Source organism: Macaca thibetana, chromosome 3, assembly GCF_024542745.1.
Source record: "Macaca thibetana thibetana isolate TM-01 chromosome 3, ASM2454274v1, whole genome shotgun sequence".
Lineage (NCBI taxonomy): Eukaryota > Metazoa > Chordata > Mammalia > Primates > Cercopithecidae > Macaca > Macaca thibetana.
This window is the reverse complement of record NC_065580.1, coordinates 151,525,251-151,549,482: the sequence shown is the minus strand read 5'-3', so window position 1 is coordinate 151,549,482 and position 24,232 is coordinate 151,525,251. Positions and strand designations below refer to the sequence as shown.

General features: G+C 54.0%; 1 long non-coding RNA gene across 1 annotated transcript; it reads left to right on the top strand.

Moving 5' to 3' along the window:
* Positions 1 to 17,894: 17,894 nt before the first annotated feature.
* On the top strand, positions 17,895 to 18,239 carry LOC126951509 (uncharacterized). Its single transcript, XR_007724497.1, has 2 exons — positions 17,895 to 18,011; positions 18,103 to 18,239. It is a non-coding gene; the product is annotated as an uncharacterized LOC126951509 (long non-coding RNA).
* Positions 18,240 to 24,232: the final 5,993 nt, after the last annotated feature.

The following is a 24,232-nucleotide window of genomic DNA, read 5'->3' as shown; positions in this document are numbered from 1 at the left end:
CAAAGGATGCCATAATATACCACAAAGAAATGAAGAAGAGACTAATCTGTGTGGAGGAATTACAAATAATTTACGTAGACACTCTGCCTCAAAAGGGGGTAATTCCCCAGTCCTTGCATGCAGGCTGGGCACAGCCACTTCCCTCCAAGAGGATTGTTCTGGAAGGGGAAAGGACACGGTCAGCAAGGACATGGGTGAACTGTCTCAGCCAGGTGATGAAAGTCCTCATAAATGGTGACAATCATGTTGGTCATATGGATCCTTGACATGATTGGCTGAAAATGGCAGGTTACCTCAATGGTCTTCTTCCAAAACCCCGTAATCCCAGATTAATCACGAGAAAACCTCAGACTCCAGCAGATCCCAACTGAGAGACACGCAGAATATCTGCCCGGTCCTCCTCAAAACACAAGACCATCGAAAGTAAGAAAAGTTCGAGAAGCTGTCACAGTCAAGAGAAGTCTATGGGGACAAGATGACTAAATGTAGTATGGGATTCCGAACAGGATCCTGGGACAGAAAAGGTGCCTTAGAGAAAAACATAAAATCTGAATAAGGTAGGGACTTTGGAGAGCGACAGTGTATCAATATTGGTTCATGAATTGTAACAAATGTATCCTAGTAATAGAAGATGTTTATAATGAGGGAAGCTGTGGGGGTACCAGGTATGTGGGAACTCTCTGTACTGTCTTCACAATTTTTCTGTGAATCTGAATCTGTTACAAAAAGTACTTTAAGGTGGCTCATGCCTGTAATCCTAGTGCTTTGGGAGGCTGAGGTGGGTGGATCACCTGAGGTTGGGAGTTCAAGACCAGCCTGGCCAACATGGAGAAGCCCCATCTCTACTAAAAATACAAAAATTAGCCAGGCATGGTGACGGGTACTTGTATCCCAGCTACTTGAGAGGCTGAGGCAGGAGAATCGCTTGAACCAGGGAGGCGGAGGTTGCCGTGAGCTGGGATTGTGCCACTCCAGCCTGGATGACAGAGACTCCATCTCAAACAAACAAACAAAAGGATTTAAAAATAAATAAAAGAAAAAAACTACACTAGAAAAAATGATAAACAGTTTAGTTGTGGCAAATAAGCACATGAAAGAGTGCCATTATTCATGAGGGAAGCGGAAATTAAAACCCGGTAAGACAGCACCACCCATGGCTAGAAGGGCTGAAATGCATACGATTGCATATACCAGGTACTATGGAGGAGGGGAAGCAGCTGGAACACCCGTGCACTGTGGCGGGAATGTGAGAGCACAACTGCTTTAGAAAGTGGTGCGGACGCTCCTCAAGAGATACACTGCCAGCCAGGCTCGGTGACTCACGCCTGTAATCCCAGCACTTTGGGAGGCTGAGGTGGGCAGATCACCTGAAGTCAGGAGTTCAAGACCAGCCTGACCAACATGGAGAGACCCCCGTCTCTACTAAAAATACAAAATTAGTTCGGCGTGGTGGCACATGCCTGTAATCCCAGCTACTCAGGTGGCTGAGATGGGAGAATTGCTTGAACCTGAACCTGGAAGGTGGAGTTTGCAGTGAGCCAAGATAGCATCCACTGCACTCCAGCCTGGACAACAGAGTGAGACTCCATCTCCAAAAAAAAAAAAAAAAAGTAAATGACCAATCCACATGACTCGGTGAAGGAGTGACCGGCTCACACAATGCCGTGAATGAATGTCAAAGCGATTGTACTCGTGACTAAGGCCAGTCTAACAACAGTGTGTGCTGCCTGAGTCCTTTTTTTTTTTTTTTGAGATGGAGTCTTGCTGTGTTGCCCAGTCTGGAGTGTGATGGCATGATCTCGGCTCACTGCAACCTCCACCTCCCTGGTTCAAGCAATTCTCCTGTGTCAGTCTCCCCACTAGTTGGGGCTACAGATGTGTACCACCACGCTCGGGTAATTTTTGTATTTTTAGTAGAGACACGGTTTCACCATGTTGGCCAGGCTGGTCTCGAACTCCCTACCTCAGGTGATCCGCCAGCCTCAGCCTCCCAAAGTGCTGGGATGACAGGCATGAGCCACCATGCCCGGCCCCCTGAGTCCATTTCTATACAACTCTAGAAGGTGGGGATCTGTTGGTAGCTCTGGAAACAGACCGACAGCTGCCTGGGGACAAGGGAGCAGTATAAGAGAATCCAAGGGGGAGGAAGATATTTTGGGGTGAATATGTTCATGATCTAGATTTGTGAGAGTTTCACAAGTGCCTACATATCATATTGTACACTTTAAACGTGTGCAATTGTGTTCCCAATAAAGCAAAGCCAGGGTGGGGGAAGCACATAGGAACCCCAGAGTTGGAAATGTGGGTTTTGGAGTAAAGCCTGAGGATTGTTGGTGTTACAGGGGGACCACAGCACTGCCTTTAGCATTCACCCTGGAAGTCTGTGAGTTCTTTCTGAGATTAAAATGATTAACTCTCAAGTCTGTAAACACAGACCGTCTAGTGGCACACTCCAACAGAAGCCCTGTCATCGGAGCGGATTTCATTTCACCCAATCTTGTTAAACAAACAGCTTGCATCGAATGAGTCATAATTTTTAAGACAAATATGTCTTCCGAATTCTCTTAGAACGCGTCTCATGTTTAAAAAATAACACTGCTAATAGCTGACTTCTCCTCAGCAGGCTGAGTGGAAACGTGCCCCGCTGAGCTTCTTGGCAGGAAGATAGCAGCCCCAGTTGCTGTCCTGATGGGGGGAAACAGATTTGGTCTCCAGAACTCAGATGGAAATTTCCAGAGACTTTTTTTTTCCTTTGTCACATCTTTAATTTTTCAAATGGGCCTCTCTCTTGCTCCAGTTGCCAGGTTAACAAAGCTGCCAAGGCCAAGAAGAAACTGGCAAGCGTCCCCAGAGATGCATCTTAGTCTTCAACATAAACCAGACCTGATTCCGCCCGCTCTGCTGTCTCCAGCCACCTCCGCCCAGGGGCAGCCAGCACAGGCGCCTGGGAGGCCTAATCGGATCGCAGCTCCCGGAGGGTCACTAATCAGATTGTTTTGCCTGCCCTGTTCCTGTCAAAACGAATGTGCGGCGTTTCCAGACGGACGCCGTCTTTAACAGCACACGCTTCCCTCCTCACTCCAATTAGAAAAGACAGAGTGTGCCGGTGCATCGTGATTCATGAAATCGTTCTTTACTCAAAGGTCTGTTAATGGGCTATTGTTTTGGATGAGATCCGGTTCTATGAACCGCGGCTACCTGTGACCCTGAGAGCGTGATTTACTCTCTCTGGGCCCCAGCCTCCTGCACCCTACGGTCGAAGTGTCCCCTTCCCATCTACCATCCTGGGGCTCTTCGGACTGATTCAATGTTTCTACAAAGTTCACGAAAAAGAGACCATTTTCTATCGTGTGAAAGAAAGAAGCACCTGCAGAGGACACCAGCAAGGCTGCAGGTCTCGTGTGGGTCCCTGCAGCTTTCCTTCCAGGGAGAACAGGTAAAAGTTTGTTCCAGCATGAACTGTCCAGCTGTGCAAGTCAAAGGCCAGCTATTAGGTACATGCAGACAGAGCAGCCCCAGGGGCTGCTGTAAGAGGAGTGAGGAGACTTGAACCCTGAGAGGAGAGATGCGTTGGAGGATGACTCAACACTCTGGAAAGGACAGAAACTGGCGTGGGGTGCTGGAGGAGGCAAGGCCCTGGCTCAGCTCTGAAGTCGCCACGGCTGTGGCCAGCCCGATGTCTGGTTCTTACCAGGGAGAAGGGGCTGCATGGAGTCTGGGTTTGCAGGCCAACTGCCTATCCTCAGGGTTCAGTGACTTCCCCATTAGTGCTGGTCGCGCACACTCCCCTGCTGGAGGGGTGCCCTGATGCTCTGAGCCAGTCAGCACAGCCTCCGCACAGATCCCAGCTTCCGGCGGATGGCCCTTCAACCATCAGGGCAGTTCCTGATCTTTATTTGGAAGTATAGGACAGAAGCTCGTGCTGTCCCTGGTGTGGGGTGTGGGTGTGAAGCCTGGAACTACTGCAGTTTTTTTGTGTGTGTGCTGCTTTTTTGTGTGTTTTTGTTTTTATACAGAGTCTCACCCTTTTGCCCAGGCTGGAGTGCCGTGGCACGATCTTGGCTCACTGCAACCTCCACCTCCCAGATTCAAGTGATTCTCCTGTCTCAGCCTCCCCAGTAGCTGGGATTAAAGGCACACACCACCACACCCAGCTAAGTTTCACATTTTTAGTAGAGACAGGGTTGTACCATGCTGGCCAGCTGACCTCAAGTGATCTGCTTGCCTCAGCCTCCCAAAGTGCTGGGATTACAGGCATGAGCCACTGTGCCCGGCTACTACGGTTACTTTGATACCAGGAGGGAAGCATCCCTGAGGGTAAGACAGAGACAGATGGGTGGAGCACAGCATAGCAGAGATTTGCAGATAAATGTTACCGGAACCCTGATCACATTGTACCCGAAGCCTGCTCTTCTCTGGACTTTCTAGTTATAAGAGTCAATATTAATCAACAAATGCGTGTTTAAGCTGGTTTGAGTTGGGCATTCTTGAAACATAAAAGTCCCCATCTGATGCCAGCACTAAATGGCACATTCTTAGTACTAGAGAGGCCATCAAGCTCTCGGGTTGCTCGAGTTGTCTTTCTGTGGGCTCATACATGCCAATGATAACGATATAATAATACAGTGCCTGACCCTACCTGGGGCAGTGCCAAGGTCTCCACAGGCAGCAACTTGCTTCGTCTTCCCAACAGCATTCTGGGCGGGAGCTGTAATTAGCTCCATCTTGCAGAGGAGGAAACAGGCTTACAGACGCGGAAGCTTCACCCCCCTCCCTGGGTCCTGCTCTTCTTTCTCCCACACAGAGACACCCTGGCGTGGGGTAGCGGGTGGAAGATTGAGGACAGGCCAGCTTTGGTTTCTTTTGGTTATCTTTTTCCCTGTGGTTTTTTTTCTTCATTAGACACACGTAGGATGTTTCCAAAATTCGTGTGATTCAGATTCATTCTCAGCATGTGTCTGTGTTTCTTTGCTTTGACTCCTTAAAGCAACACAGTGCACGTCCCCATCTGCGTCAACAGATCCTTCTGAGGCCAGAGGAAAACATTTCCACTTATGTTTTCAGTTATTTTTCTTTCCATTCAAATGTTTTTGTTTATTCCCCAAAAATGTCGAGAGCCCTTACTTGAGTGGGACTCTGTCTCCTCCGAGGATGTTGGCTGCTTTCACTCTCCATTCGTGCAGCACGACCTCTCTGCCTCGGCCTCCGGGTCAGGTCCGCTTTGCAGCCGTGTCTGGTCTGTGACTGGCTCCCAGGAAGGGCCTCCTGGCCTTGTGACCCGCATTTCTCTGGAACTCAGCTGTAGCCCTTGCTTCTTATCCCACTCTCCTCTTTTCGTGGCTTTTTGCCTCATCGTAGTAGATGCTGAGGCTTCCAGCCCTCGCCCATTCTGTTTGTCACAGCCCAGAAGTTTTAGGTGGGACCACCTTCCACCTGCTGGGCTGAGGGGCCTTCGAATGGCCTCATGGTGGTTTATTCTCGGCCTCTCAGTATTTTTCCGTTTTGCTTGTTCCCACAGATGTAAAGGCCAGCAGCGGCTGCACACCCTGCGTTTCAGTTTCTCCGGCTCTGCCGGGCTCTCCTCACTGGCTGCATCTCCCCCTGCAGAGCCGCCTGAGCTAACAGGCCAGACTGGCGGCGACGCCGACCACCTGGGAGAGACGTCCCACACCTGCACCCTGGCAGGACAGCGAAGCCAAAGAGGCAGTGGGCGTTCCGGCCACCCTCCTCCCCGTCCACACTCTTTTGTCCCAGGGCTGTGCCCTGGGCCTCACTTCCTCACTTCCTGCCCTGAGCAGCCTGCCCCACACCCAGCCAGGCTCTCAAGTCCCCTGGGCTGCCCATGTGTGGGGAGGGGTCGGCTCTGTCAGGTGGTTCTGACCTCAGTGAGCCCCGGGGCCTGCGGGACATCACGTTTCAAGGCTGCAGGAGCGACCCGCGTGCTTCTTTTTCACAACGTTAAACTGATCTTGGGGGAAAGCTGCTGATTCCCTGCTGTGCCCTCCTGAGAGAGCCGTGAACAGTCCCACGTTTTAGATTCCATCCTTTTTCCCCTAGAGTAGGGGAAATCCACTAACTGCCCAGTGCTTCTTATGGGGACCAGGACCTGAGGAGGACTTGGCACCGTTCTCGGGCCCGGAGCTGTGGGTGGCCAGCCGGCTGCAGCTGTGCGGGCTGGGAGTCTGCGGAGGACCTCCCTGACCTCTGCGCGCCCCGGGAGTGCGCAGGCGCCCAGCCCCACCCCCACTTCAGCGAGCAGCCAAGAATCGGGCATTGCCCCCCATCCAGGGGCAGAGAACACCGACGCGGACCCCACCCCCAGGCAGAGGCAGCGGGCACTGTTCGGAGGGTCACAGGGCCACAGGGCTGGTGGGGAGGGCGTGGAGGCCCTGCCCCGGCAATGACAGGTGTGTCTCCCACACAGCCCCCACCCCACAGCAGCGGCCGTCTCCCTGCTGGTCTCCCCTGGAGCGCCTGGCTGGACGGTGGGCCCGGCCACTTGATGCCCACAGGATGAGGAGGAGTCAGCCCAGCTCCTGCCTCCAGTGATGGGCATTTTCTGGTGGTTGGTGGTTCAAGTTTTTCTGTTTTAGTTCCTACCTCATTAAAAATTGTAAGAATAGGCCGGGCGCGGTGGCTCAAGCCTGTAATCCCAGCACTTTGGGAGGCCGAGACGGGTGGATCACGAGGTCAGGAGATCGAGACCATCCTGGCTAACACGGTGAAACCCCGTCTCTACTAAAAAATACAAAAAACTAGCCGGGCACGGTGGCGGGCGCCTGTAGTCCCAGCTACTCGGGAGGCTGAGGCAGGAGAATGGCGTGAACCCGGGAGGCGGAGCTTGCAGTGAGCTGAGATCCGGCCACTGCACTCCAGCCTGGGCGACAGAGCGAGACTCCGTCTCAAAAAAAAAAAAAAAAAAAAAAAAAAAAAAAAAAAAAAAAAAAAAAATTGTAAGAATAATTTAAGGCCGGGCGTGGTGGCTCAAGCCCGTAATCCCAGCACTTTGGGAGGCCGAGACAGGCAGATCACGAGGTCAGGAGATCGAGACCATCCTGGCTAACACGGTGAAACCCCGTCTCTACTAAAAAATACAAAAAACTAGCCGGGCAAGGTGGCGGGCGCCTGTAGTCCCAGCTACTCTGGAGGCTGAGGCAGGAGAATGGCGTGAACCTGGGAGGCGGAGCTTGCAGTGAGCCGAGATTGCACCACTGCACTCCAGCCTGGGCGACAGAGCAAGACTCCATCTCAAAAAAAAAAAAAAAAAAAAAAAGAATAATTTAAAACCCCTCTGAGTTTGTACAGGTTGGTGGACTCTGCGGAGAACACCTACGTGGCCGTAAGCACTTCTGAGGATGACCTAGCCCCACGAAACAGCGTACAGCATGCACCACTGGGCCCCTCCCATCTCCTTAGGGAACCAAGAACCCTAGCATTCGCCAGGTGGCCCCCAAAGTGTGACCTGCTCCCTAAAGCAGCACCCCCCAGGTGGGTGGGCGAGGCCCTGCCCTGTGTCCGGGCTGGCCCCCTGCAGACATGCACAGTAACAACCCCAGCACTGCAGAGGGGCAGTCGCCGCCGTTGCTGGACGAGTACGTCCCACATCCACTCACCTGGGCACAGGAGCTCACCTGTGCCCTCCGGTGGGGCGCGGTGAGTCAGCAGTGCCCGGGGGGCTCCTGGATTTGCCTCCAGAGACAACAGGTTGGCAGTCTGGTTCCGAGAATTTTATGTACCTGTGGGTTGTTGAGGTTAATTAGCTTCTACTAAAATGCACAAACCAGGTGTCTATTTCTGGGTTCTGATAACTTCATGCACAGGTGCACCCACCACCCAGACCCAGAGCAGGCCAGGCTGTTTCCCCACGAAGCCCCTTTCCCACCAGCTCCCCACCCGCTGCTGGGCATGCCCTGGGGATTCTTGGCTTCCCTCCCTGCAGCTGGGTTTCTGTTCCTGCCGTGGGGATAGTGGTCCAGGTGGGTTTCTGTTCCTGCCGTGGGGATAGTGGCCTTCTCGCTGCTGAGGGGGCTTTGAATGCGCAGCTGGACAGCGCCAGCCTTGGGCGGACATCAGTGAAACTGCCGCCAACAGCCTTGGGCGGACATCAGTGAAACTGCCGCCAACAGCCTTGGCCTTTGGAGCATCCATCCCGAGGAGGACCTCACAGGCTCCACTCTGGCCCCCTGGGCCTTCTCTCAGTGCCTCCTGGAGGCCCCCGCCTGGCGCCCCCACTCATCCTGCCCTTGTCTACAGCTGCGTGAGCTGCAGATGCAGGAGGACCCTGGGACTAAACTCTCTGCCCTGGCCCCCCTTGCCCCCTCACATGGCGCCCTGGCCCCCCTTGCCCCCTCACATGGCGCCCTGGCCCCCCTTGCCCCCTCACATGGCGCCCTGGCCCCCCTTGCCCCCTCACATGGCGCCCTGGCCCCCCTTGCCCCCTCACATGGCGCCCTGGCCCAGCTCATTCCCCTGCCTGCAGGGCTGGCGCTGTGAGCAACTCTGGCGTCACGGCTTGGTTTCTCCCTGGTGGACTGGCGCCTTCACAGCTGATTTACATTTCGAACACGGACGCCGTCTCCCTGGCCCCTCACACCGCGTTAGTGGCCCAACCTGTATTCCATTAGCTGATTAAGCCTTTTCTCGTCCTTCACGTGTTAGAAATAGAAGTTGGCTGAATCCCCCAAGCTTTCACCAATAACATCTTTTTTGTCCCTTGTTTCCGTCTTCTTCTCATTGACAATAAAAGTCTTCTCTCCTTCATCAGAGACCCTGGCTGTCCTTCCGCCCCACCCAGCGCCCGGCCTCTGCCAGGGAAAGGCGTGCTCCCCACCCCACGCAGCTTGTGGAGGCCCTGGAACCACCTGGGAAGGACACTGCGGGGCCTGTGGGCTTGTCCAGTTGCTGGCTCAGCTCAGCTGGAACCTCCAAAATGAGGCCGAAGCTGCCTGAGGTAGGCTCCTGGTTTCCATGGGTCTTCGGGGCCATTGACCTACAGGTTGATTTTAGGGGTGAGACAACCCTTGAGTTCCCCCTGGGGCAGGGCCAGGGCCCCAGAACAAGAGGTGGCGTCTGGGGAGCTGCCTGTGGCAGGGAATGCTGCAGAGAGCGACAAAAGGCCAGTTCCCACCTCTCCCCAGGCAGCCTCGGGCTGCAGAGGAAAGTGCCACGGCACCCAGCAACACCTGACACTGATTCCCACCTCTGAACACACGATGCCATCCCTTCTCACGGTGAGGAGAACCTGTCAGAGCGACCCGGGCCCATGCGCCATCCCTCCCCTGACACGGGGCAGCCCATGCCTTCCTGCCAGTGGCTGCAGTGGGCTGGGCGAGCGGCCCTCGCCCCGTGGGAAGCAGCAGTTGCCCGCCTCGTATGGCTTCTGGGCAGGGGTTAAATCTCTCTGGACCACATGGCACTGCCTGGGCACTCCTTGGAGGGGCTTGAGGACCCCTCCCCACTAGCCCCCCAGGCACTCCCAGGGTGGGGGGCTCTGCTTAGTGCTGCTGGCTCTGGGCCACAAGCCACCCAGCTGGCTGGCAGCTCCACCACACCAGGGAGTGATTGGCACTTTTCGGCAGGAAGAAGAGGGCAGCTGTGCCAGACCCGCAAGGTTTCACAGAATCAGAAAGTCTTTCCTGAGCTCTGTTCAACAAGAATCCAGAGGCTCAATTGGACCCATGAGGTTTCAGCTCCTGCCAAGGCTGGGAGCCCCAGGAGTTAGAGGGTGAGGGTCCTGCCCAGCTGGGAAGCCACGTGGCCCAGTGGCCAGGACATGAGATGCCGTGGGGCAAGCACTCTGCCTCCGTGGGCCCTCCCTCCACAAAACATCAAAAATCCTATTTTACATCTGTGTTGATAAGAAGCCCAAATGTGCTAATATTATATATGAAAACATTTTATTTGACCTAAAATTTCTTTTTTCTTATGATTTAAAAGTAATTACAACAATGTTGTGGGCCCTGAGCTGGCCTGGGGGAGACTGGGGGTTACCAAGGAGGTGGCGACTTGGGGGCCCCTAAAGGACCTGGAGGAGCTTGGCGACTCCAGTGGTGAGAACCAGTTCTCAGGGTGACAGGCAGGAGGGTGACAGGCATGAGGGGCAGGACTGTCCACCTGCTCAGGGGGCGCAGGTGGGCTATGTGGGGTGCGTCTCGGCTCAGGAAAGGGCCTGGAGTGCTGGCCAGGGCACAGCCCCGTGGAGGGGGAGAACAATCCACCTGCTCAGGAGGCCCAGGTGGGCTGTGTGGGGTACGTCCCGGCTCAGGAAAGGGCCTCGAGTGCTGGCCAGTGCACAGCCCCGGGGCAGGTGGGTGGGTTGCTGATTGATGCTCAGATCCTGCCCACATGACCCTGGATACCTGGAGTTAGGGCACAGCCAGGCTGAAGGTGAGTTTTGCATGTGCTTGGACTCCCCAGGGTCAGGTGAGCGGGGACAGTGACCAAGTCTGCCTCTCGGGGTCATGTGAGTGGTGACTGCGATGTCTGCACCAGCTTTGGGGGAAGGTGTGTGGCCTCACACCCAAAGTGGGGAAGAAGCTTTGGTGTGGCCTGGAAAGTTCCTGAGCCTTCACTGCCCTTCAGGGAGCCTGGGAGGGGCCTGGGTACTGGGGCAGGTGTGGTCTCCACTTGGGACCCAGATGCGCCCCAGTGCAGGCAGCGAGGCCAGCAGGCAGAGGTGGGTGAGTGTCCTCCCCATGTGACTCTGGCCCGTCCTCAGCCACGGGGCCTCCTGTGTAGGTGGCTGTCCCAGGCCCACTTCTTTCTGAGCTCCAAAATCGATTTCCTGGTGGAGATGTGAGGGCGTGGCGCAGCTGTCTCTGAACCTGCTGCAGGTTCTGGCCCGAGTGCCTGGACGCCAGACACCCACGAGCCCTGCATCAGACCCGCCTGCCTTGGCAGCCTGGGACTCACCTCTTGTTTGTCCTTCGACTGGAGCTGGCCCTGAGCCAGTTTCTACGAAGAGTCTGTCACTTTGATGGGACTTTTCCCTGGCGCTGGCTGGACATCCATTCACCACCCTGCACCCACGTCCCTCCCACTCAGCCTGGAGCTCTGCGCCCAAGTGCTGCGTCTTCAGGGTGTCTCTGCCAAACTCCACTCGAATCAGGGAGTCAGGGCTCCCGCTGCCACAGTGTGCATTCCTAGCCCGGGGCCCTCCCTGCCCTGACACTCCCAATCCAGATGGGGTTCTCTCCACCCTGGCCTGCAGCTCCTGGAGAGGAGTGCTCCTGGGGGAGGGGAGGGTCACCTCTTGTGCACGGCACCCCTGGGATGCAGGTGCCCCTGGGATGCGGGTGCCCCTGGGATGCGGGTGCCCCTGGGATGCTGGCGCCCTGGGATGTGGGTGCCCCTGGGATGTGGGTGCCCCTGGGATGCGGGTGCCCCTGGGATGTCTGTAACCCTGGGATGTGGGTGCCCCTGGAATGTGGACAACCCTGGGATGCAGATGCCTCTGGGATGTTGGTGACTCTGGGATGTGGAGCCCCTGGGATGCGGGTGCCCTTGCCTCTGACATCCTTCCCAGTGGGCAGCTTCAGCCACTTGGCCTTTGGCCACTTGTGTAAACTCTGGCCACGGCTTCATTTCAATGTGAGCCAAGGAGAGCTTCCTGGTGGCAGGGACAGTGGAAGCCCTGCACACTGCAAGGTTCTGCCTGAAGGTACCAGTACTGAATGGAGAGTCGAGGTGCATGAACGGTGGGTTTGATGGCATGCAAAGCCAGCAGCCCTGTTCCAGAACTTTCTTCAGGTTCCTGCATGGGCCCAAGACCTCTGGTGCCAGCTGCACCTTCCTTGTTGGGCATCTGGCCATTGGGGGGGCAGTTGGAATGTGAGGCTGGGCTTCAGCTGCAGCAGACACGTGCCCAATGCCAGCCACCAGATTCCACATTCACTCATTCGTTCCACACACATTCTCGGAGGTCCTCTGTGCTGCCAGGGCAGGCTGGGTGTGTGAAAAACAGGCCCCAAGGTACAAAACGATTCACGCATAACAGTGTTCTCCACCCCTGTGGTCCCAGATGGGGTCCCTGCCTACCTGGTGGCTGAGCCCCACCATCTCCTGAGCCTGATGGAGACACAGCTGCCTCTAAAAGCCTCTAAAAGTGGCGTGGACTGCGTCTCTCCTGCCAAGTGCTGCTGGTAAGAACCAGTCTCAGGGCCACACAGGTCCAAGGCTTTCTGGATGGCAGTCACATCCCTGCCAGACTCCCCACAGGGTGCAGGAGGAGCTGGTCATGGTCTCCACCCCATTCCAGGTGCTTTCATCGCCCTACAGCAAGGACCGCAGGCTCCACCCCATTCCAGGTGCTTTCACCACCCTGTAGCTGGGACCGCAGGCTCCACCCCATTCCAGGTGCTTTTGCCACCCTGCAGCTGGGACAACAGGCTCCACCCCATTCCAGGTGCTTTCGCCACCCTGCAGCTGGAACCACAGGCTCCACCCCATTCCAGGTGCTTTCACCGCCCTACAGCAAGGACCGCAGGCTCCACCCCATTCCAGGTGCTTTCACCACCCTGCAGCTGGGACCACAGGCTCCACCCCATTCCAGGTGCTTTTGCCACCCTGCAGCTGTGACTGCAGGAGAAGGGCAGGATGCCACCCTGGGAGTACACATCTGGCAGGGGACAAATCCCAGATGGCAAGGACGGGGCAGGAGGCCCGGCAGCACTGGGAGGGTGGGGACGAGCAAGTAGGAGGTGACGCCGCAGTCCCAGGAGAATCTCTGTGGGAGACAGGCCCATGCGCCACGCCATTCAGTGAGTGCGAAGCCAGGTGTGAACTGTAGCAGACTTGTGAAGGGAAGGCAGTGACGAATTCTAACCTCCCTCGTCAGATGCCTGCTTGGATTTGAACGTGGGCTCAGAGAAGGCCTTGGGTGAGGAGGGTCAACGTGAGGTGGGCGTTGGACCTGCACCGTCTGGCACAGCAAAGCCACTGACCGGGTCTCTGGTGCTATCACTGGTGGCCTGCACCCAGACGGATTTCAGAATTGCTGTGGGCCAGCGGCCACTAGCACCTGTGCCTCTCTTTGGAGTAGGGAGTGCTATTTGTAGCTATTATGTCCCGTTGTAGACTGAGGGGATCCACACCTGTGAAGCCTCAGCCTCACCTGGACCCCATATGGATGATGAGATCATGTACTTGGAGCGATATTCTGGGATGTGTCACTGGGGCTTTGAGCAAGGTGAGTGCACCCTACATGCCAGCACGTGATTCACTGTGGCCAGTATGTTCCCCAGAGACAGCTGCCACAGCCCTCATCCCATAAAGGGGCCCCGAGTCCAGTGCGCCCCACGGCCGGGCTGATGGGCAGCACACAGCAGAGCCGCCTGTCCTTGGGAACTGGCTTATGGCCACCCCTTCCTGCTGTCTAGAAGCTCCTGCCACACAGGAAGTCCATCTACCCGAGAACCCGTGCTGGGTGGAGCCCAGGCTCATGGAGAGGCCTGGGGGGTGGGCTTCCATGTGGGGAGAGGGAGCCCAGGGTGGGGGGTACATCAGACAAGCAAGTGAAAAGGAGGCCGCCTTGGAAGAGGACCGTCTGCCCAGCCCAGCCTTTTTTTTTTTTTTTTTTGAGACGGAGTCTCGCTCTGTCGCCCAGGCTGGGGTGCAGTGGCCGGATCTCAGCTCACTGCAAGCTCCGCCTCCCGGGTTCATGCCATTCTCCTGCCTCAGCCTCCCGAGTAGCCAGGACTACATGCGCCCGCCACTGCGCCCAGCTAATTTTTTGTATTTTTAGTAGAGACGGGGTTTCCCCGTGGTCTTGATCTCCTGACCTCGTGATTCACCCGCCTCGGCCTCCCAAAGTGCTGGGATTACAGGTGTGAGCCACTGCACCTGGCCCAGCCCAGCCTTTTTAACTGAGCAAGTCCCTCAGCTGCTTTAGGGGTCAGCGTTATGTGGTTAGGGACAGCAGGAGCCCCTGGGAAGGACCGTGACCTTGTACAGAGCAAGCAGGAGGGGCCCTGAGGACCTCCTGGGTACTCCACACAGACGTGAGGTTACCAAGGCTTCTGACTCTGCACGGTCTTTGGTAAACCCCTGGTATTTTTCTGGAGAGTATGGTGGGCGCGGCTCTGGGGAGGGAGTCGTGGCCCTCAGAGAAAGTACCTGGTAACAAGGGCAGGTGCCTCCTTTCCAAAACCAAAATGGCGTGAGTCTCTGTACCCTGCAGTGGGGAAACTCTGTGTGACTCACTGCAAGCAGGGGTGGTGTGCACCAGTTCCACTGACAACAATAGGGTCTAAGGATCCCTTTATCTTAACTCACACCACCAAACTTGGAAAGGTAAGACCAGGCTGTGAAAATTAGAGATAAAGAAGTTTTTAAATGGAAATGGTAGAGAATTCGCACAAACTTCTCCCCACTGTAAGGTTTGTCATATCTTGATACACATTTCAGTTTTCAAAGTAAATAGACTAATGTTCAAAAACTGTGTTCCTTCTCTCCATTGAAAATAGACTGTGGCGATTATTTCTGTCACCAATTTGACTTGACAGCACTTGGGAAACCAGCTGGATGCCTTTTGCAGGGACAGTTACTCAGATTTTTTAAACTGACTTTTTCTTTTCCTTTTTTTTTTTTTTTAAAAAAATGGTATAATACGAATACATGTGCATGACAAAATTTAAACATAAGGGAAGTAAAATTTGAGATACAAGTTTCTGTTTCCCCATCCCTACAAACTCTGGTTCCATTCCCCACTGGAACCTTGCAGAACATGTATGTGCAGAACCAAATGGCATGTGTGTGTGTGTGTGTGCACGTGCATGCCTGTGTGCACACCTGTGCACATGTATACTTTTAACACATCAATGAGATTACACTATGCAATACTGCTCTGCATCTTGGCATATTGAATAAATAATACATTGAAGAGATCTTTTCAAATTAATACAAACAGACTCAACTCATTCTTTGGTATCCTAATTTTTGTTGTTATTGTCTTGTCAGTGAAATAGATATACACAACTTCTTGTGGACTCACAGTTCCATTAGTGTTTGCTTTCTGTGTTTGGAGGCCATGTTCTTAGGTGCATATGGATTCATCACAGTCATTCCTCATGTCCACAGTTTTTGTCCATCACAGTTTTTGTCCTGCTGGTGAGTCATTCCTCTTAACATCTTTTTTTTTTTTTTTTTTTTTTTAAGAAAAATGAATGAGTTTTTTTTTTTTCCTCTTAACATCTTTAACGTTCACGATGCTTTTTGCTTTTAAGTCTATTTCATGGGACAGTCATAGCAATTCAGCACCTTTCTAATGGGTAATATTGGTTTAATATATATTTTCTTTCACTTTATTTTAAATCTTCCTATGTGTCCTATGTCAGCATGTCTCTTCTGAAAAACACATATTTATAAAATATTAAAGGTACATACATACAATGTAGAAAGTGCAATCAACACAGGAGAAATAAAGAATTCTAATCACCCCAAGCTTCCCTCCCCATGCAATAAATAGTAACAGTTTCTTGCAGATCCCTCTAGAAAACTCTGTCAACAAAAACATAATGTAATTTTAGGTGCTATGAAGCAATGGTCCCCAACCTTTTTGGCACCAGGAACCAGTCTCATGGAAGACAATTTTTCCACAGATGAGGGGTGGCACGGGGCTATGGTTTCAGGATTTCAGGACAAAACTGTTCCATCTCAGATCATCAGGCTATTAGATTCTCATAAGGAGAATCAAACTGCTTCTCACGGTTTCCCCTATTGCTGTTTAGGTGTTGGTTTCAGTGCTGTTTAACAGCTACTCATTCTTCTCTCCAGGTGCTTTTATAATCTCTTTGTCTTTGAGAATCTCCAGTACAACAGATGTATCCAGATGTGGCTTTCTTCAAACACACTGCTTAGATTCTCTGAAGCTTCAGAGTCTGAGGAATGGTACCTTTCCATTCACATCTCTTCCCTATTACCTTGACCCATTTAATACACTTCCCCCCCCCCCCCAGAGCCCCAGTTAGGCCATGTGGGGCCATTTTACTCCATCACAATGCCAACCACTAAAGAAAACTTGTTTTTCACCCTTTGTCTGTGTTGCATTCTGGGTGACTTCTTCAAATATATCTTCCAGTTCACTAATTTTATATGTATTTGCATCTAATTTGCTGCTTAGCCTATTCATTGTTTTCAAATTCATTTATTCTTTTTTATTCCTAAGATGTTTCTCATATCTGCCTCCTCAATCCTGACGGTGTGGTAGGGTGCAGTGGCTCACACCTTTAATTCCAGCACTTTGGGAGGCTGTGGCGGGTGGATCACCTGAGGTCAGGAGTTTGAGACCCGCCTGGCCAACATGATGAAACCCCGTCTCTGCTAAAAATACAAACAGTAGGTAGGCGTGGTGGCACGTGCCTGTTCCCAGCTACACAGGAGGCTGCAGGAGGCTGAGGCAGGAGAATCGCTTGAACCCGGGAGGTGGAGGTTGCAGTGAGCCCCGATCGCGCCACTGCATTCCAGGCTGGCCACAGAGTGAGCCTCCATCTAAAAACAAACAATTCTGATGGTGTCTGGTCCACCTATTTGTAACACCACGTTTAGTTCTTTAATGGGTCACGATACTCCAAGGCCCAGGCTGGGCCGCTGTCTTCCTCGTCTCCCCTTGAGGCCGGGGACGTGTGGGAGCGGGGCCTTCGCACGGAGTTCTCCAGCGGACTTCTTCCTTTCTCGCCTTTTCTTTTTTTATTTGTAATTTTCCCGCTCCACCCAGACCCCTCCGGCGCGCGGGGAAGGTCCCCAGGTTGCGGGTCCCGCGCGGGCCGGGCCGCCTTCTAAGGCGGGACAGCAGCGTGTCGGTCACGGTGCCGCGCGTTCTCTGGGGACCGACGAGTCTTCAGGTCCAACCTGCCCGGTGGGAAGCGCAGCCACCGGTCTTCTCGAAAAGTCCTCGTTCCGCTTCCCGCACTGGTAGGAAGGCGGGGGAGACAGAAGGGGGCCCAGCGTTCTGGACCAGGCGGAACCACGGGGGCCGCTCCGGGTCCGGGTGCGACCCCGCGTCGGGGAAGGAGGCCCGAGGGCGCGGCCGAGCCCAGACCCCGCAGAGCGCACGGCCGCCCGTTCCCGGGTTTCCCTCCCTCTCGGCCCCGGCCGCCTCTGAGGTTCCGGGCCAAGCCCGGTGCCCGCGGCCCGCAGCAGCCCTCGCTCTGGAGCCGGCGGGGAGGGCGGGGACGCGGCTGCCGAGAGCTCCGTGCCCGCCCCGGGAGCGCGAGGGGCGCAGGGACCGCGGGGAGGGCTCCGGTCCGCAGCGGCGGCAGCCAGCGGACCCAGGACGGAAAAGGGCCCAGGGAGGGGCGCGGGGCGGGGCCAGGAGGGGGCGGGGCGGAGACACGAGAGGGCGGGGCTGGGGCGGGGCGGAGACGGGAGGGGGCGGGGCCTGAGACACCCCGCCCCCCACCTCCGCCTCGGGCCCGCCCCTCCCCCAGGCTCCTGCCCCAGGGCAAACCCGGGGGTCCTCTCCCAAGACTCTGTGGGGGACCTCGGGGAGGTCGCCCTGGCACGGGACACCGCCACGGCGTAGGGCCTGAGAGGTCTGGGGCGGTCGGGCTTCGTGCTGAGCACCGCCCGGGTGCAGGGAGCCTCGGTGCTGGGGAAGCGCGCGCCTGCGGGAGAGGCGGGGCGGGGGCGGCAGGGGTCCCGGGGCACCCACCGCGGGCGAGGCGGCGGCTTCCACTCGCAGGGAGCGGGGGTTTCGCACAGGGGACGGCGCCCGGCTTGAAGTTTGGGAAATTCCGATGTCCCGCCCGCGCGGGAGGTGCTGGGGCATTTCTAGGCCGTGATAGGGCCGGGCCACGTGGGGACCCCGGGGCAGATGCGCGCCAAGCCTGGGACGCGCCTCCCAGGCCCTGCCCGAGAAACCCTTGCATGCGCGGGCACACACACACAGATACACACAACACTCCATGTGGACACACACACAGATACAACACTCCATGTGGACACACACACAGATACACACACAGAGTACACATAGACACACAACACTCCACATAGGCACACACACAGATACACAGGTACACACAACACTCCATATGGACACACACAGATACACACACACAGTACACACAGACACAACACCACATAGGCACACACACAGATACACAGGTACACACAACACTCCATATGGACACACACACAGATACACACACATAGTACACATAGACACACAACACTCCACATAGGCACACACACAGATACACAGGTACACACAACACTCCATATGGACACACACAGAGATACACTACACATAGACACACACAGATACAACACTCCACATAGACACACACTATGCACAAACCACACACACATACAACACTCTGCCCTAACTCCACCGTGAGGGCCAGAGTTTGAAGTAAAACCTGTGGCCAGCATGTCCTGTGGAAGGGGAAACCAGGGCATAGGTGGAAATTGCCCTAAAGCAGCATATGCCCAGTAACCTAAAACTGTAATAACGTTTACATGTGGTCCCCCCGCACTGGGCTTTTCTTAATGAAGTATGGGTAAAAATATGCACAGTTTAATTTTAGCTATATCATCATAAACTGCCAATCAAATGACATCACTCTGTCACTCAGACACAGCCCAAACCTCAGCTCCTCCTCACACACCCCACAGAAGCACCTTGAACTCTGTAACCAGGTACTGACATCACTTCACAGAAATCAGCCTGCACACCCTCTGAGAGAGTATTACTGCAAATTTCAATCAACCTTGCTTTAAGCTTACATTGGTGTTTGCAATTCTTTGCTCACTGTCACAAGAACCAGATAGCTGTTTCAGAGCTCTGGCTCTGTGGATCTCGTCGGTTAAAAAACCCATCCACCTTCCTCGCTAACACGGTGAAACCCCGTCTCTACTAAAAATACAAAAAATCAGCCTGGCATTGTGGCAGGCGCCTGTAGTCCCAGCTACTTGGGAGGCTGAGGCAGGAGAATGGCATGAACCCAGGAGGCAGAACTTGCAGTGAGCCGAGATCTCACCACTGCACTCTAGCCTGGGCGACAGAGTGAGACTCAGTCTAAAAAATAAAAAAAAAAAATCCATCCAAACACAGAATTCCCAGTAACACACACACAACACACCACGTGGACGTACAACACACACATGCACAAGGATGCTCACGATGACAGTGCTTGAAATAGAAGAAAACTATGCGTCCACATTTCTGTCAGTCAACTGTGGACCGCCCATGGCCACCCATTCATAGGGCCTGGTTGAGGTCACACGGGGTCCCCGTCAATAGCGCAAGAAAATCATCAGCCAACTTTGCTTGGGAACAAGGGCGCAAAAATCTAAACTTACAGAAATCACTACACGAATCTGACAGTGATTTAAAGATAACACCCGGAGATCAGATAGGAGTGCAGGAGTGCAGGGCAGGCTGACAGGGAAACCTGCACCTGTTAAGGCAGGAAAATTGGGTCTGGAGGCAGGGAGCATAAGGCAGTTCACACTTCAGCTAAGACAGGAAATACCCTCTCCATAGGGCGTGGGCCAAGTAAATGACTTTGTAACTTCACTTCATCCTCTCCAGTTACATAGGGCGTACCCCCAAGAAGCCAATGGAATCCCCTAGATGGTATTTAAACTCCCAGAAATTCTGTAATGGGGGCCCTTGAGCCCCTATGCTTGGCCGCGGCTCCCACACTGTGGCAGGTGCTTTCGTTTTCAATCAGTTCCTTCATTCGTTGCTTTGTGCATTTTGTCCAATTCTTTGTTGAAGGCGCCAAGAACCTGTACACCCTCCACCGTTAACACTGTGACGCCTAGGTTTACGCCCAGCAGCACCCCATGGCCCCGTCACCCCACAGCCCCGTCGCCCCATGGCCCCATCGTTTGAGCACTGATTGCTGCTCAGCCCTGGGATACGCCTGCTGTGCGCATTGATTTAAACGTCAGTGAGGTGATTGATTCCAATCGTGCCTACGCTTGCTAGTATTTTCCTTGCATGCTGATATGGGTTGGCTGTGTCCACACCTAAATCTCAACTTGAATTGTATCTCCCCGAATTCCCAGGTGTTGTGGGAGGGACCCAGGGGGAGGTAATTGAATCATAGGGGCCAGTCTTTCCCGTGCTATTCTCGTGAGAGTGAATAAGACTCACGAGATCTGATGGGTTTATCAGGGGTTTTTGCTTTTCCTTCTTCCGCATTTTCTCTTGCTGCTGCCATGATTCTGAGGCCTCCCCAGCCATGTGGAACTGTAAGTCCAATTAAACCTTTTTTCTTCCCAATCTCAGGTATGTCTTTGTCAGTGGCATGAAAAGGGACTAATACACATGCTTTATTGGTGACCAGGAGATGTTTTAAATTTCTCTATATGATTGTGGATTTCTCTGCTTCTCTCTTGGACTCTGCAACTTTGTTTTCTGTAGTTTGAGGCTGGCATGTTCCCGTGGGCTGGGGCCCATGCCGCCAGCTGACCCCGGTCTGCTGAGCCCCTTGCCTGTGGTTCCTCTGCTTGGTGTTAATGCTGCCACCCCAGCTTTCCAGACCTCCCTCTCCATTTATCCTTCTGTGGCCTTACATTGAGGGCTTGTCTCCTGCAGGATCCAGTCTGACCACCTTTATGTTTGAATTGAACGTTCTGGTTCTTTTATTTTGATTTCATTATCTGGGTTTGAATTCTGGCATTATGAATTGTTTTCTGTTTTTCCTACCTGTTCCCTGTTCCTTCTTCTCTCTTCTTGTGGCTTCTTTCAGATCAATTATTTTTTATTCCATGTTTATCCTCTCCTAGCCTGCCAGTTATGTTACTGTTCATTCAGTAGTTATCCATGTTAAAGTCCAGCGTAAATTCTTCCTGCCATCTCTTACCGGACCACCAAATATTTAGATTCCCCCTTTATTCCATCCTACCCTTTGTTCTGTTGTTCTTACGTATTTAACTCTACTTACGTGTCAAACTCTGGAAATCACTATTGTTATTATTTTCTTTTTCATTTTTTTCAGGGTCTTGCTCTGTCACCCAGGCTGGAGTGCAGTGGCACCATCACAGCTCACTGCAGCCTCCAACTCCCAGGCTCCAGCAATCCTCCCACCTCAGCCTCCCTAGTAGCCAGGACTACAGGCATACACGACCATGCCAGCCTAATTTTTAAAAATTTTTGGTAGAGACAGTGTCTCGCTGTGTTGCCCAGGCTGGTCTCAAACTCCTGGGCTCAAGTGATCCTCCTGCCTCTGCCTCCTAAAGTGCTGGAATTGCAGGTGTGAGCCCCTGTGCCGGGCACATTATCATTATTTTCTACCATGTGTGCGTCTGTGTATTCACTCCCGCTTCCCGGCTCTGCGTTCCTTCCTTTATCCCCAAGCTCCCACCCCACCTGGGGGGTCATTTCCCTTCCACCCTATGAGCCCCTCATCATGGGCGCAGGTCTCTGGGTGGCCGCTCCCCTGCCCGTCCAGGGTCACCTCCCTCCGCTCCCCTGCCCGTCCAGGGTCACCTCCCTCCGCTCCCCTGCCCGCCCGGGGTCGCCTCCCTCCACTCCCCTGCCCGCCCGGGGTCGCCTCCCTCTACTCCCCTGCCTGCCCGGGGTCACCCTCTCCACTCCCCTGCCTGCCCGGGGTCACCTCCCTCCATTCCCCTGCCCCCACCCCTCTGTAGCTTCTCTGCGTTGCTTCTTCTCCTTCACCTTTTGTGGTTGATTTTCATCTTGTAGCCCTTGGCATTTTTGGTTGAGTGACAGACGTTCATAGGACAGGTCTCAGAGGCCATCTCAGGCCACCAGTGGTGCCGTCTCCAGGGAGCCGAGTGGCGCTCGCTCCTGTGGCCACCCAGGGAGGGAGACCCCTGCGACCCAGCGGCAGACTCTGGGAGGGTCAGGTCAGGCTGGTTCCCCTTCAGGGTTCCCACCAACAGCTGAGGGGCTTCTCGGCTTCTCAGGGCCCCTCTTTCGTTTCCTTTGGCCCCATGAGTGCTGAGAGCCGAGGCCAGCTCCCATGGCTCACCTCGGCTTTTGCTTCCCCAGTGATTGGTCAGCCCGGATCCACGCTGCCCCAAGCGTCGGCCCATCATCTTTACTTTTCCCTTCTTTCAGACCTTGGCCCCCCAAATCCTCACTGCTTTAGGAATTCTCCATTGATTTTGAACAGACATTTTAAGATAGTTTTTTCTAGCTTGTGTTGTTGTTTTTAATGGGAGAGTTGGTCAGCGTCTGCTAGACGAGAGCTACGTCTATGGAACCTTAGACTTGTTCCTGCTTTATTGTGAGTTTCAGTCGCTCCTGTGTGCATGTGTCTGTACATGTGTGCGTGTGCATGTCTGTGCATGTGTGCACGCATATACGTGTGTCTGCGCATGTCCATCTGTGCATGTGTCCATTTGCATGTGTGCATGTCTATGGGTCTGTGCATGTGTGTGTGCATGTGTGTGTCTGTGCATGTGTGTGCATGTGCGCTTGTGCATGTGTGTGTGCATGTGTCCATCTGTATGTGTGCATTGTGTGTCTGCATGTGTGTGTACATGTGCATGTGTGTGCATGTGTATGTGCATGTGTGTGTATGTGTGCTTGTGTGCATGTGTCCATCTGTATGTGTGCATGTGTGTCTGTACATGTGTGTGCATGTGTGTACATGTGCATGTGTGTGCATGTGTATGTGCATGTGTGTGTCTGTGCATGTGTGTGATCTGAGGCATCTTCCCATGACTGCTGCTTTCTGCTCCAGTTGCTCCTGGCTGAGCATCAGTGCAGCATCAGTGTACTCCCTCAGTACCTGGACATCACTCCAGAGACTTCTGAGCAGAGGCTGACAGTGCAGGGGGACTTACTAGCTGCCTTTCATGCTGGCCATGGTGGGTGAGCTGTCCAGTTCTCCTCTCCCAGATCTCCTAGGCGCCAGCAGGCTTCCTCTAGCCACAGGTCCTGGGGGCACTTCAGCCTACCTGGGCAGGTGCTTGCCAGGCCATGGGGACCAGCAGGCTCCCACAGGCCTTCCCAGAGCCACATGCAGCAGTGAGGCTGGCAAGCCCCATTTGGGGGAGACCCTGCTGTTGCCGGCCAGGCCTGTGGGACAAGCACAGTCTGACATCTTTGCTGATGGCCTGGAGATGAGCACCCCCTGCTCTCTCCTCAATGTTGCAGCAGAACCCACATGTAGAGAGGGTTGGGGCAAGCAGTCCAGGCAGACCCCCGGGATTTTCCTGCCGTACTGCACAAGCGTTCATGCGTTCATTTAATCTTGCTTTTTAAGGCAATACTTTAAAAACACAAAGTCCCAACAACCATCTTCCGCTTGACAAGACAGATCATTCTAATTTGAGCGGAAGTTGCTATGTCCTGCCCTTTGAACGCGGCGGCCTGGACAGCTGACAAGGACACACTGTGTATTTCCATTCCAATTCTGGGAGTGCTCTGAGGCCTCTGGGGGAGAAGAACCCATGAAATATTCAACACATAAGTGAAAAAAAATCTAGGTGCTAGATATGGGCCAGGAAGAGCCCTCGGCCCTGCAAAGTGTGTGCGATGGTGAGAAGCTGCGATGGTGAGAAGCTGCTGGAAGAGATGGTCCCTAGTCTTGGCTCATTTCTCGGACATTTATCAAGCTGACGAATGCAGCAGAGATGCTTCGGTAGGCTGTAATTCCACGGGTGGAGTGCTGGCTGGAGAGGTACCTACAGCCGTCACACTGCACAGGCTCCGGGACGCGGGGACTGCCCTTGTGTGGTGTCCACAGAGGGCCTTGCAGGTGTCACACCGCTGCTCCACACTGCCACCTGCTGTCACACCTGTGCAATGTATCCAGGTCTCGGGGGGGCTAGAATGAAAAACATGCATCTCGTAACCAACAAAATCGGGCTTGTCCTGAAGATCTGGTGCATTCGTCTGTTCTTACACTGCTGTAAAGACATACCTGAGGGCCGGGCGTGGTAGCTCACGCGTGTAATCCCAGCACTTTGGGAGGCCGAGGCGGGTGGATCATGAGGTCAGGAGATCAAGACCATCCTAGCTAACACAGTGAAACCCCGTCTCTACTAAAAATACAAAAAATTAGCTGGGCGTGGTGGCGGGCGCCTGTAGTCCCAGCTATTTGGGAGGCTGAGGCAGGAAAATGGCGTGAACCCGGGAGGTGGAGCTTGCAGTGAGCTGAGATCGTGCCACTGCACTCCAGCCTGGGTGACAGAGCAAGACTCCATCTCAAAAAAAAAAAAAAAAAAAAAAAAAAAGACATACCTGAGTCTGGGCACTTTATAAAGAAAAGAGGTTTGATTGGCTCACGGTTCTGCAGGCTGTACAGGA